Genomic DNA, 14,446 nt, shown 5'->3' with positions numbered 1-14,446 from the left:
TCATGCTGCACATCTGGTGCCCACACTGTCCTAACATGAAGAAGGCAGGAAATATGGCGCAAGTTCAGTTGCAGAGTTTGGGATCCCAGGGAGATGGAACAGCCCAAGCCCGAAAGCAATGGTGAGTTCTGTAGGGAGTTCCTGGGTGTGGTCCCTCCCTAACCCTGTCCCTGGGCCCATAAGTGGTGGAGACAGAATTTGAACCCAGCAAGTCAAGAACTGTGAAGGGTCTGAAGTTTTATTCTACTTGCTGTCTAACAAATTAGCCTCCTACACTTTCATGGATGCAGTGTAGACACCAATACTGCTGAGTCAGAGACAAAGAACAGTTTATTGCTTATAGCAGTAGTAGTAGCCAGAGTATCAGCATTTTCTTGTGCCATTTTCCTGAGCCTCAGTTCCCACAGGGCAACATAAAGAGAGCCAGCTGATACCTTAAATGTGGTGGATTAAGTTGTAGGAGAGGAAGTCTGATGTTAGGGAATGGGAATCTTTTATAATGGATAGAAAATATGTCTGGCCTCTTCTTTGGTAAAAGAGATACTGTATCTTCCAAATCTGTATGCTGTATAAAATTTCTAAAATGATAATCTGGAACAATGTTATTAAGTTCCTCTGCTTTGCTAGATGTGCAAAAACAGAGAGACCCGTGGATTTGTTTGTTAACAAGTCTGTGCTATTAACATCTATCCCAGGGAGTATGTATACTATGGTCCACCGGCTGAAAGCCTGTTTTCCTACTGCCAATGAGCTAAGAATGAGTTTTACATTGTTAGTGGGAAGAATATGTAACAGGGCTTTATGTGCCCTGCAAAGGGCAGAATATTTACTCTTGCCCTTTACAGACCATTCTGGCACCCAGATCTTGAACTTTAGGCCTCCATAATTGTAAGAAATAAATTTAGGTTGTTTATAAGCCACAAGGCAATGGTATTTTGTTACAGAGGCCTGAACTAAGACAGTGGATGGGTGGATGCGTGGATGCATGGATGGGTAGGTGGGTAGGTGAGTTATAAAAGTTTAAGCATCAGAATCTTGTCTTCTAGCTCTTTGGTCTTCCTTGCGTGGTTCTTTTCTGGTCTACCCATTTAGTCTCAACCTAATCCATTTCAGTCCTAAAAATTGGCTACTAATAAAATGCTAGGAACAGTGATGTTCAAACATATATAGTGAATAAAAAAAAAGAATCAATAACAGAATTTTAAATCTATAACTTAAACTTCTGGATATTCCAATGTGTATTGTTATAATTTTGTTTTTCATGAAACTTCCAAAGTCTCTAAAGTCTTTACATTTTTCAAAAAAAATCTTTATTCAAAATAAATTCTTTTCTGGAAGGCTGAGGCAGGCAGGACACAAGTTTTAGTTTAGCCCAGGCAACTTAGCGACTTAGTGATAGCCTATCTCAAAATTTAAAATTTTAAAAAAAGGCTAGGGATGTTGCTCAGTGTGAAGCCCCTGGGTTTGAGCCCCAGTACCACCAAAAAATTAATTAAATCTTGCTTATAAAAAAATTAAAATAGCTGGGCATGGTGACACACTTCTGTATTCCCAGCATTTGGGAGGCTGAGGCAGGAGGATCATTGGGAGCGAGAGACCAGCCTGGGCTACAAAGTGAGCTCAAGGCCGGCCTGAACTGCATAGCGAGACCCTGTCTCAAAAGACAAATAAATAAATAAATAAATAAATAAATAAATAAATAAATACAAAATATATAAAGTAGACTAACTTTTCCCTTTCTTACTATATTAATAGCATCATATATGTCTTTTAGATTTTTAAAAATGTGTATATTATCATTTACCCATGTAGAAATATGTCATTTAATTAACTGTTTAAAGTGGTTTATCATATATATAATCTTTCCCTAGAAAGCATATGGCAGACATCTTGGGGTTATTGTACTAAAGACTGTATATTTAGAAAATGTGCTGGTCATATCCTGTCTATTACCATAGCCCCAAGACTTCAGCAAAGGTAATTTTGATTGAAGTTTGTTCCCGTAGGGTCTTTACTTTAGATCTCCTGGGGTTAGAAGCTGAGCTGGTCTGGGGACATGGACCTGGGAGTAAGCCAGTAAGCCACAAAGAACATCTTGCATGAGGAAGAGAGGGGGTCCGTGTTGGTAAATATTCCTGGAGGAGAGGGCGGTCCTCTGAATGTGCATGCACAGCACATGGAGTGTGGCAGATCTTCCTTTCACAGGAAGAAGAATGGGTGTGTGTTAGTACTAAATGTAGCTCTCCCTTGTCAGACTTAGTAACCCCCAGTTCTTGAAAATGCCTGTGACACTTATGAGTCAACCGGGTATCCATAGATCACTGACTCATGCAGGATTTATGTGGCACAGAAAACCCATTGCCTCTGATGCTTTCTTTAAAAGTCAGAGCCCCCAAAGCTCCACCATCTAGGGAACAGGGCACAGAGGTACTGATTGATACCTCTGCACTGGGCTCCTCCCGGACCCACCTCTGCTCATCAGGAACCCTACAGCAAAAAGCAGTTATAGAATACTGTCCACCCTCTTTCCTTCCGAAGGCTGTTCTTAAAATCAGCTCAAACAGGAAAATAATAACTGTGATAGATTTGACCTTTGAAAAAGAAACATTAGATACTCCTTCTGGTAGCTGAGAAATTCAGTGCTGGCAACAAAATTATGTGAGTCACTGACAGGAAAGAGGCTGGTAGCTATAGCTCTACCAGTAAAAGTGATAAGAGGTTAAAAGACAGATTAAAATATTAATGTTAATGAGTCATATTATATGCTAATGCTTCATATTATATGCTAATGCTAAGTATTATATACTAATACTTTTATCTAAAATATAGAATAAAAATTGGTATTATTAATACTAATAGCTTTGCTTCCTAAACTTTAGTGTGCAGAACTGCAGATTGTATTTTCCTTTTGCCCAGCTCCAGTGTATTAGAATTGGGACAGGTAACCCGGTCACTACGAGCTTTCATCTCTTGAGCAGAATTAGACTTAAAGGGGGAAGTGGTAGGGTGGTCCGCACTCAGGGAGTAATCAGGAATCATTGTCATCTTGGTCCCCAATTTGCAAGGCAATATTGTAGATCAGTTTCTGACCAGTAAAATAGACTATGAAATGGACAACTATCTTAGTTACTTTTCTCATTGCTGCGACAAAATACCTGACACCCAAAGGTAAAGGAGGAAATGTTTGTTTAGTTCACAGTTTGTAGAGGTTTCAGTCCATAGTTGGTTGTCTCCAAGGCAGGGTGGTATGGCAGAGGGCATTGCAGAGGAGAAATGGTTCATGGCAGGCAGAAGGCAGTAAATGATCACAATAGCTCTGTTTCTGACCCTTATATTTTGTCCAGGCTACCTGCCCTTGGGGCGCAGTACCTTAATCCTAGCTTCACACAATGAATCAATTCCAGTAGCACTTCCTTAATCCTAGCATCACATACTCTAGATCCAGCCACCTCTGGAAAGCCCCACCTATGACTGCATAAGGCTTTGTGGGGACATCTAGGCACAAGCTCTAACATGAACCATAGAAGAAAGAACCTTTTAACAGTTACTATCACTAAACCCATCCCAGGCAGTCATAATTTTCAACAGTTTCGGTTGCTAATTCTTTTCTGAGTCAAAAGAACAAAGAACAACCAACTCAGTGGTAAGAAACAGAGGCAAATCATTCAATAACAAGGGTAAAGAAGTTATAACTTAGGAGTGTTACAGACAGTAAAACCTGGGTTTGGCCTTGGGTCAAAGCCTTTGTTTCAGTTAGCCATCATCCTAGCTGGACTTAGACCCCCTGGGCTCCCCACCATCTTGGATATATAATTGTGTCTTTATTTTCACCATGGGTTGCACTGGAAGTGATAGATTGGAATTAACTCACTAGAAGTCCAATAACTTTCCCTTGAGATTACAAATATAAATTTCACAGATTTTTTTTTTTTTCTTTTTGAGGCAGGGTCCCGCTGTGCAGTTCAGGCTGGCCTTGAGCTCACTTTGTAGCCCAGGCTGGTCTTGAAATCGCAATGATCCTCCTGCCTCAGCCTCCCGAGTGCTAGGATTACAGGCGTGTGCCACCACACCAGGCAAATTTCCCAGATCTTGGTGAGGACCAGGAAGGACTTTCTGTATTTGGTGCTCAGGATGATTAGAACGGCACAGTCTTCCCATCACAACAACCCCTATCCAGAATCAGGTTCTAGCAATCCAATGGACCTTGTGTGACCAATTTACAGGTAAGCAGAACATTTTTTACTAATTGTTCTCAGACACAAGTAGGAGTCTGTTTGTCAAGGGTAACAATGGAGCAAGCGCATTCCTGATCTGCAGAAAAGAAATAATTTAGCCTATTATGAAGCTGTTAAATGATGCAGCCATTAATGGGCCATCTAAGCAAGCTTTTTGATTACTCCATCAGATAGCTACGTTCTATCCTTCCTGTTTCAAAGCCTGTGTACTCTGAGAGTTTGGGATAAAATAGATGAAAGCCTTTATAAAGCTAAAACCCAGAATTAAAAATCCATCCACAAACTAGCTACGTGGTACCTAGTGAAGGCGGCTCTATTATCTTTGCAACATAACTTGGCAAAAAAAGCAGGTCAGTCACAGATTACCATCAGTGAAAACTCAAAATTGTGCTGACAAAATGCCTATGAATAAGGTAATTGAAAGAGAAAAGGATCCTGACTAACCATAAGGAAAGAATCAGATCACTACAGTAACGTGCCTCCTCTCAGAATGGATTGCTAGAGAAAAATGAAGCTTGTTTAAAGTTCAGATAATCATGTGTAGCTTTTGCAAGATATTCCTAAAGAAATGGGACACTTTTCCAATACTTTCACATACTCTACTTCTGCTCTCCACACCCAATTTGGAAGATATTGCTTCCACTGCAGTGCTTCCTATAGCCCTTCTCTCCCACATACCAAAGAGTCAGCTCAAAAACAACTCCCTCCTTCCCCACCTGAAAAAGAGACACAGTACCCATGGGATTCCATGTGCACAGCCACAATGTTTCCCGTCACTACAGAGACAGACCCAGACACAGCTTTTAACTTGTTATGATTAAAAAAGTTGAGGCAAAGCATTCTAGACAATGGAGTCCAGGCTCCATATACCATAAGCTTTTTGGATAACACCATACAAGGATTTCAAAGGGTGCCCAGTGATGTGACCCATCTCCCTCGCATGTGTCTATCATCAATAAATTTCTCTATTTTGAATCACAATTAAAGTCACTAATATCACAACAAGCACAGAGTAATCAAGATATGGAGGACAAAAATCTTAAAGCAATTACTCATGAAATGTTATCAGGAGCAGGCCGATATGCTGATTTAAAGTTTCAGGCCTGGGCCCCACCCCTTCTTTTCATGCAATGTAAAGAACTTCTATACCCCACACGGATTTCTGTCCCAGAGGACACACACCTATAAATCCTTTACTCAGATACTCCAAGGTCTTACAGAGACTCACACCAGTTTGTAGTATGATTACAAGGGGCTATAAAGAGGCAGATTTCTCACCACAATGTGGCTAAAATGCTCATTCATCATTTACCATATGAGAATGCCCTTGATGAAGGTAAACAAGTCTTAGCCTGTGTACTTCATACTAAAAAGATTTATCTGTTTACGTTCATGTGTGCCAAAATATTGGATCTACTGCTCATGCTTCTGTGCTCATGGTGCAGACTATATCCCAAAACCTTGCCAACAAATTCCATCTGATTAAATGTTTTAATTATGGCAAATGGGGACCCACTAGCGGACACTGTACAATGCCTCTCAAGGCACCAGCCCCTTTGGCTACTCAAATTGCTAGACTAGGCGCTGATTTACCTCCTAATCCACGTCCATGTTACACGAAAGGTTTACATTGGAAGAAACTCTGTAAATCTAAATTTCATAAAACGGCACACTCTTGCAGAGAAACAAACCCTATGCCCAAACCAAGGGCCCCAATAAAAATAAAAGACTGGTCAGTCAGCACTCAAATGACTTGCACCCAGTTAAGCCGGTTATATCCTCTCCAAACCAGACAAACAACAGTCTTGCTGCTGGGATGGGTGCATAGTGAAATCTTGCTTTATACATTTCCGTGGTCCGGGGGATGATTCAGATTTATCAGTGGCTTCTCACATTCATTTGTTGCGGGGAGAAAAGCCAATTTTAATTCCCACTAAAATTTCTACTCCTGCCCTTAACTCCATGCGTGAACCTGGTAGAAAGGAGCTTTTAAGCAAGCAACTTTATTTTTCCTAGGGTATTTCAGTTCATAGACCTACTTACAGTATTAAGTTAAAGGGGAAATCTTTTACTGGATTGATGGATACGGGAGCTGATGTCACCATAGTAAACAACCAGTTGTGGCTGTCTGCTTGGCTGACTAGACATGCCTCCACCATTTTGATAAGCTTAGGTCGCCTCAATCTATCTCACAGAGTACACTGCCACTCCTTTATGTCGGCCATGATGGGCGGAGAGGCATTACAACACCATTTACTGCACTGGTTCCTGTCAGTCTGTGGGGCATAGACCTTATGAAAGAATGAGACACTCTCTTAGTTACTTCTGCCCCTCAGAGGTGGGGGTCACCAACTAGCAGGACGATGGCTAAGATGGGATGTCAGGAAAGCAAAGTTTTGGGTAAAAACTTACAGGGCTATACTCTTCCAATTGGGCCTTTAATTAAACAAAATACATCTCAAATTGGACTTATAATGAAGGCCATTGGTACTTCTCTGCAGGAAAAGTTAAAGATTTTTATCAACATTGGTAGAAGAACAACTGCAATTGGATCATCTCAAGCCTACTTTATTACAAGTATTTTTAAAACTGCTAAGGTCTATGTTAAATAGGATTGCTCCTTTCTTTATCGATCATATTAGAACCCATTCTAATCTCCCAGGTCTGTTGTCATTAGGTAATTATAATGCAGATGCCCTTGTAAATCTGGTTTCCATTTTTAGTAAATTGAGACAATCCCATAAATTTTTTCGTCAAAATTTTAAATATCTGCAAAAGGAATTTGACATTACCAGAACACAAGCTAGACAAATCATGATGTCATGTCCTACCTGTCAGTACATTCCTAGGCCTATTCCTCAACGAAGTTATAATCCCAGAGGTCTTAGAACTAACCAGTTATAGCAAATGAATATTACCCACATAGCCTCTTTAACAAGCTTAAATATATTCATGCCTCTATAGACACCTTCTCACATATGATCCGTGCTGCCTATCATTCAGGTAAACAAAGTTGACATGTCATGCAGCATTGTGTATCAGCCTTTGCTACCTTAGGAGTGCCACAGAAAATAAAAACTGAAAACGGTCTTGCCTATATCAGCAAAAATTTTCAGTTTTCTTGATAACTGGAATGTAAAGCATGTTACAGTGTTCCCCTGTTATTCCCAAGGTCAAACAATAATCAAACACCCTCATCTTAAACTGAAAAAATAAACTAGCTAAACAAAAGACATATGTCGTTTTTACCTTTCTAAATCCTGCTTGGTGTGACTTCTAAACAGGTGTTTGGAATGGTCCAACATCACTTTTAAATTGGGGCTGAGCACATGCTTATATTTCCACAGATAATTGAGAGACATTACAACCATTAGAGCTGTTCTATGGCCAGAATCCAACCCACCTGCACAACATATCAAACCCTCGGCTGACACCTAAGCAATGAGACTGACAGCTCATCATCTACTGTCCTGGGACGGCCTGCAGCAGAACGTCATGAGGCTCACCACCTAGTTAAAGCCAGGGTTTGGTTCAATCACCTAAAAATCTTTTCCTTGCAATGCTTGCTCCCCTAGCAGCTACCATATGTATTCCTGTGGTTCAGGGAGAAGAGTATTGGGCCTACATACCCAACCCACCCTTACTTAGATCCCTTCTATGGATGGACAGGCCCCCAGAGATTTCCCATGCTATGGAGAGCGGTAACCCTACATACATTACTTTGTCCGGCCCACAAATTTTGATGCATTTGTAAGAACAGACTAAACTTAACATTACCTCTCATTTTGTATATCCACCTTTAAGTGTAGCCCATCTACAGCAAGATTCTAGCCCTTGTATGTCAGCTGTGGATCAGACTTGGAAAGTACGACTGTCTAAAGGACAAATTACTTTGTTAACCTTAAATTCTATTCTCTCAGATGGTAACCTTGTAAGAGATTTTAAACCTAACATTCCTATCTGTATTCTAGAAGCTCATGTCCCTCATTTTGAGGAATGTGATTTGGGCCCCTGGCAGACTTGCAGGGATCCATAACATGGATGGGTTATGTGCAAATTTAATTATTCTTTTGTAGATTGGACCCCCAGAGGATTCCTTCTGGGAAAAGATTGAGATTGGCGCAAGATTTTCTTTTGATGCCTTTCCCAACTGTACCATGACCTCAGAGGTCTTGTCCAATGTTACATGGTCAGGTGGAGGCCTGAATCCTTCAAACCACAGACTCATTATCAGTGACAAAACAACATACTTTATGAAAATTAGCTCTACCTTTTCATGGTGGATGTCTGCAGACTGGATATCTCCAGCCAATAAATGGAGGAAAAGTAAAAGTATTGTTATGAGGTCATAGGTATATAAAAGTAAACGTATGTGTTTATGATCCTCATATACTGTTAATAGGGAAGATAGAGTGGCAACAAAATATGTACTCATGTACTAATTGTTATCTAATCCATTGCGCCATGCTAAATATCTTTCGAATGACTTCACCAAGCTGATCATGGGCAGGATGCCCGGGGTTTGGCTTCTGGTCATTCTGATGGAGGCTTAGTATCATTCACCTACTTCCCTCTTGGTAGAGACCTTAATTAAGAGATTTAGCAGTCAGACCAAGAGGGTGATTGAATTAATTATAGTGGGGATAATCTCCCTAGTCCTTTTGATAGCTAGCACAGCTATTGGCACTATGGTGTTAGCTCATTCAGTATGGACTACTCACTTTGTAGACAATTGGACAAGAAGTACTGATGAGAATGGAAAATTCAGCAAGAAATATAAAATTGCAAACACAAGTAAGCATCTTAAAGACCTCTGTCTTTTGGATGGGAGGTCAAATTAAAAGTTTGCATTTGCAACAAGGATTAAAATGTCACTATAGTATGACTTGCTTTTGTATCACCACTTTATCATATAATAAAAGCCTACATTCTTGGGGAATGATCAAAAAAACATATACAAGGAACAATCCATCCAAATATTACTATGGATAGAGATGCTTTTCAGAGAAAAGTGCTATCCATGTCACAACAGACAGCCACATTTGATGCCCACATTGAAGACTGGGATAAGTTTGCTGTTGCTACAGAACATTGGAATCCATTTGCACATCTCAAGGCTCACTTTTGGTTTGATATTGGAATTAGTGTGCTCATTCTCTTGTTTATAATTCTTCTCATTAAGTGTGTCATAGAGGATTCACAACCTGGCGATGAGTAGAGGCCATACAGCCATGACTGACTCTGCTCCAGCTTCTTCAAAACAAAGAAGGGGGAACTATGGAAGACCACCTGATTGACTCTCCTTGAAAGAAGGACAGTTATCTCTATTTTGGCTAAACCTGGCCCTATTTCCATGTATTGATATGTACAGAGCTGGCTAGGACTTTTCCTTATCCCCTCAATTGGCTTTAAGCAATGTGTAGTCTTTGGAGCAAGGTAACAGGTCAGTGTTGCTACACCCTGTAGCTCCCAAAAAGCATGTGTGAGCAGAGTGGGAGGGAGGCTGGGATTGAGTCTCGCGATAAGAGGCTATGACTTCCCAGGGCATAAAAAATTACACATCAGAACTGAAGCACCAACCTCAAAACATCAGATACTACCTTGAATTGTGTTAGGCACATTACTCTTTCTCCATATCCTTCTCTCTACATATTGCAGAGATGATTTCAGACCACTTAGCTAGCCCAGCTCATGGCACTTATGTACTTCCCACCACTCTCAAAGCCACTCCCCTCACTGTGAATTAATAAAACCTGGGTTTGCCCTTGTGTCAAGGCCTTTGTTGCCGTTAGCCATCATCCTAGCTGGACTGAGGAATCCTTGGGCTCCCCACCATCTTGGATATATAACTGTGTCTTTATTTACACCATGTGTTGCACTGGAAGTCGTAGATTGGAATTAACTCACTAGAATTTCAATAACTTTCCCTTGGGATTAAAAATGTAAACTCCCTCGACCATGATTAAGACCAGGAAGGGCTTTCTATACTTTAAAGCTGAATTTCATAACAGATGACAGATGTCTGCTTTTAGTAGTGGTAAACTAGGAAATTCAGACCAATTTAAGTGTTGAGGACAATTAGAAAAGCTAGGCTAAGTAGTTTGTAAAATTTTTCCTGAAGGCATTAGAGAGCTAATAAGGCTGAAAATAATGAATAGGTTAAAATTTGGGAGAAGATAGAAGCCCAGAGCAATGGAAACCCACTGTATTTAGGAGCACTCTTACCGATTCCAGATGACACTGGTGAGGAGGTAGAGAAGTTAAGCATGATTTTGACAGCTTCATGGGGCCCTGGGAAGCAGGAATTAAGCAGTGGTAATGAGTCTATGGCACACATGCTGCCACAAGCTGTTTGTTATCGTTGAAAGCTCTAAAATGTTCACCATTCCTGGGACTCTAGGACTTCTCAAAGTGAGAAAGCCTGGTGAATCTTCTGTGACTCTGGGTGATGCCCCTAAATATCTCTACCTAGAATAGAGATGATCCACAAGTAAAATAACTTTCAAAGGAATGAAACCCAGTCTCAAATCTTGTTATCACTAAGTTTGGAATAAGGGAGTCCCATGTTGCTAATGTCCCTAGCTATCATCCAGAAGCAAAGATAAATCCTTTCTGAAGGAATGGTAGGATACCCGTAATCTTTTATTTTTAAATATTTTTCATTCCAATTTTAGGCATGCAGTCAAAGTATTTCAAGTACACAAAGGGGAAAACAACCATAAATAAAGACCAAGAGAAACAACAGAGCTACAGAGCATCATAAATATGTTTGATATGTTCAAAGGCATAAAAGATAATGCTTAAATATTTGGTAGAGGAAATCAAATGAAATTTGTAGAACTGAAAAATTCAGTTGCTGAAATTAGCTCACTGAGTAGGCTTTAACAGAAGTTTTGACAGAGCTGAGTATAAAACCAATGAGCTGCAGAAGAGGTCATGGACAAATCAAGGAAACGATACTTTCAATGACAGAAAAGACAGAATAAAGGGGGATGTGGAGATTTTATGAAGAAGTCTAACATAATGAGTCCCAAAACTAGAGGAGAGAGATTAGAAGCAATATTTGAAGATATAGTAGACAAAAATTTTCAAAACTTGATGATAGGCATTGAGCCAAGGATTCAAAGAGCACTACAGATTCCAAGTAGGGCTAATAAAGAAAAACCAGGTATAGTATAAGGCTGTCCAAAACATCTTCAAAGAGTTGACTGAAAATCACTTAATAAAAATATCCTTTTAGAATGAAGATGAAATTAGCACATTTGCAGCCAAAAATGGATGAAATTGTCACCAGCAGACCTATACTGCAGCACATACTAAAGGGCATTCTTCACACAGAAGGAAAATGATTAAATGTAGAAAGGTAGAGATGCAGAAAGGAATGAAGAACAATGGAAGGTATAAGTATTCAAGAAATACAAATAAATATTGAGTGTGATAATGCTCTGTGGAATTTATAATAGTATAATATAGAAGTAAAATGCATGGTAATGACATCACATAAAAAGTCAGAATATGGGGAAGGGAATATATCAGTAAATTAGAATCCTAAGACATTGGAGGAAGGTGAGAATATAATGTAACATTATGCTTTTAGAAACCAAGAATATAAATTACATCTCTAGGGTAATGCTTACAAGAATAGTAAAGGAGTATACAGCACCTGACATATGTACTCACATCTGTGCACACATGCACACTTATAAAAAGGATAGAAAGGACCTGCCAAAATGTTAATTGTGGTTCTGTGTGGATGGAGGCATCTGGCCAATTTTTCCTTTCCTTTGCTTATCCATGTTTTCAAAAATTGCCATCTAACACGTGGAAAACGGGCCATGAAAAGAATTCTGCCTTCTAATTTGATGACTTTCTTTTTTCTTTAGCTCCTCTAAGCTGGAGATAAAAGATTAAAAGTAAAATTTGCCATAAATTTGACATCTGTTTTTGCTTAACAATGTAACCTAAATATCTTTCTGTCATTAAATATTATTCCATAATATTTTAGTGAATGTAGATTAGTCCATTGTATAGCTACTTTATAATTTATTTAACCATTTTCTTGTTATTGGAAATGTGGATTATTTCTAATTTTTAGAAGTAAATACTCCTCATAAACATTTCTGCATACATGATTTTTTCCTGAGACTGTATTCCTAGAGGTATGCCTGATGGGCCAAAGAGTCTACGAAATGTTAAGATTTTTGGTTCATATTACCTAATTGCCTTCCTCTAAGGCTGTATCTAGTGGTGCTGGGGATGGGACCCAGGGTTTCAAACATACTTGGCAAGGGCTCTGCCACTGAGCAACTCCCCAGCCCGCTAGTTGCTTTTTAGTTGACCAGGGTGAGAGTATGGGAGATGTGCAGTAATGATTTCAAGGTGTGCACACAGCTGTGTCTGTGACAGCTCAGAGCTTACCATGCGTGCTACTGTGGTCACATCTGGACAATCAGGCCCAGGAGTCCAAGATTTTATGTTAATGTTCAGAGGGACTGAAGGAATTCACAGAAAGGGCAACTTGATGGGTGTGGCCCTCCCTGGGGAAGCTTCATGAGGATGTGAGGCTTGAGGAAGGTGTTAAGGTGGCAACTGACTGGCTGACTGGCCCAGAGGTCAAGGAAACAGCTGATGTAAAGCAAATGCCCATGTGACCCAGTATATGCGGGACCCAAAGTGGCTGGATAGGAAAAGGTGCTGTTATGTAGAGCTGAACCAGACCGGGTTGGGGCTCCCTGGGGACAGGTCACCCATTCCCTGCTGGACTGGATGAAATAAGTACTGGCAACTAAGGTGGGCTCTGAAGCAAGGCAAAGAAAGGCTTAGTGAAAAGGACCAGACTGTGTCCTCATTTAGCTCCCACACTTGGCGATTTCTCAGAAATAAAAAGAAACTGATGCTTTGCTGCTTTTTTATAATATGTGTGTGTGTGTGGGGGCTACCAATTTGCTAGATAGTCTTGGAAGGATAATAAAAATAAAACTTTTCCTCTCTCTCAGCAGAATGGAATTAGACTCACCTTGTTACAGCTTGTGCTGCCACCAATTAAAGAGAGAGAAAAGAAGCTCTGCTGAAACCTCCTGCCTTCCAGCTGCACTTACTTAATCCAGGTAGTTAAAATCCCCAAAGGACCTTAAACTAAATCAACCACCAAATATTGAAAAATATAAACAAACTATTAATTAGAGGGATTGTAAAGCATGCCTTTCCTTTTGTGCAGGAAAGGAGGGGAGCAGAGAGGATGTGGGATGGGAACCCCTTCAGAGGTGAGGAAGAAAGAAGTCCAGGGCACACTGCTTTCTCTCCAGGGATTTCAAAGCAAAGATTTGTAAAGACTCCAGGAATACTGGGGACAGCTCTGGCATCTTGTTAAATCATATAGGGACCTCATTAGAAGTGAATGAAAGCCGCTAGTCTCCCTGGTGGGAGAAGCCCGAGCAGAGCTGTGCTTAAGGACAGTCCGCATGCAAGACCTACCCAGGAAGTAGTGGGATGTCCTGGGCCAGGGTGTCCATGCAGCCACCAGCTCCAGGAGTGGATGTAATCATTCTCCAGGTTCCATGTACACAGCTCCAGCCTGCCCAGAAGAAGCTGAGTCAGGTCATCTGAGGCCACAGCTGTACTCCAGCTGGGAAGAGCTGGGAAAAGGTGCTGTCCATGGCAGAGGTGGGCTGCATCTCCTCTTCCACTTGGGCAAAAGCACCTGCCCTGTCGGCACATTTTGATCCCATTTCCTCTACCTTGTATTGCTTGGACTGTGGGAACATGTCATTGTATTAAGATCGGGACTTTGGGGATCAAGAAGTGGATTTTGCATTTTCAACTTCTGTATTTATTTGTTTATTAAACCAGTAAGAGAATGCATAGATCTGCCTCATTCTTTGTGCCAGAATTTAAATCCCCTCTTGATGGACAGTTGTGTTGTTTGTTAACTTTTGAAATTGTAAACAAACTGCAGAGACTATCCTTATACATACTTCTTTGAGTACAACATAGTTATCTGCGAATTTAAAATGCTAGCATTATAAAACACAAAACTACAAAATTCCTAGAGGATAACATAACAGAAAACTTAGGTGATCTTGGGTATGGCAATAACTTTTTTAGCTATAAGACAAAAGGTACCATCCATCCAAGGAGAATTTTAATAGACTGCTTAAAAATTAAAAATTTCTGCTCTGCAAAAGGCATTGTCAAAAGAATGAGAGAAATGG

At 40.3% G+C, this 14,446-nt stretch overlaps 1 long non-coding RNA gene across 2 annotated transcripts; it reads left to right on the top strand.

Moving 5' to 3' along the window:
• On the top strand, positions 1-14,096 carry LOC102008606. Of its 2 annotated transcripts, none has more exons than XR_001232702.1 (3): positions 1-121; positions 13,235-13,342; positions 13,788-14,096. It is a non-coding gene; the product is annotated as an uncharacterized LOC102008606 (long non-coding RNA). The 2 variants fall into 2 exon arrangements; XR_001232701.1 differs by having other exon boundaries at positions 13,232-13,342.
• The last annotated feature ends 350 nt before the right edge of the window (positions 14,097-14,446 follow it).

Source organism: Chinchilla lanigera, unplaced genomic scaffold, assembly GCF_000276665.1.
Source record: "Chinchilla lanigera isolate Chin_1 unplaced genomic scaffold, ChiLan1.0 scaffold00009, whole genome shotgun sequence".
Taxonomy (NCBI): domain Eukaryota; kingdom Metazoa; phylum Chordata; class Mammalia; order Rodentia; family Chinchillidae; genus Chinchilla; species Chinchilla lanigera.
Note: the sequence above shows the minus strand (reverse complement) of the source record. Positions and strands in the feature narration are given on the sequence as shown.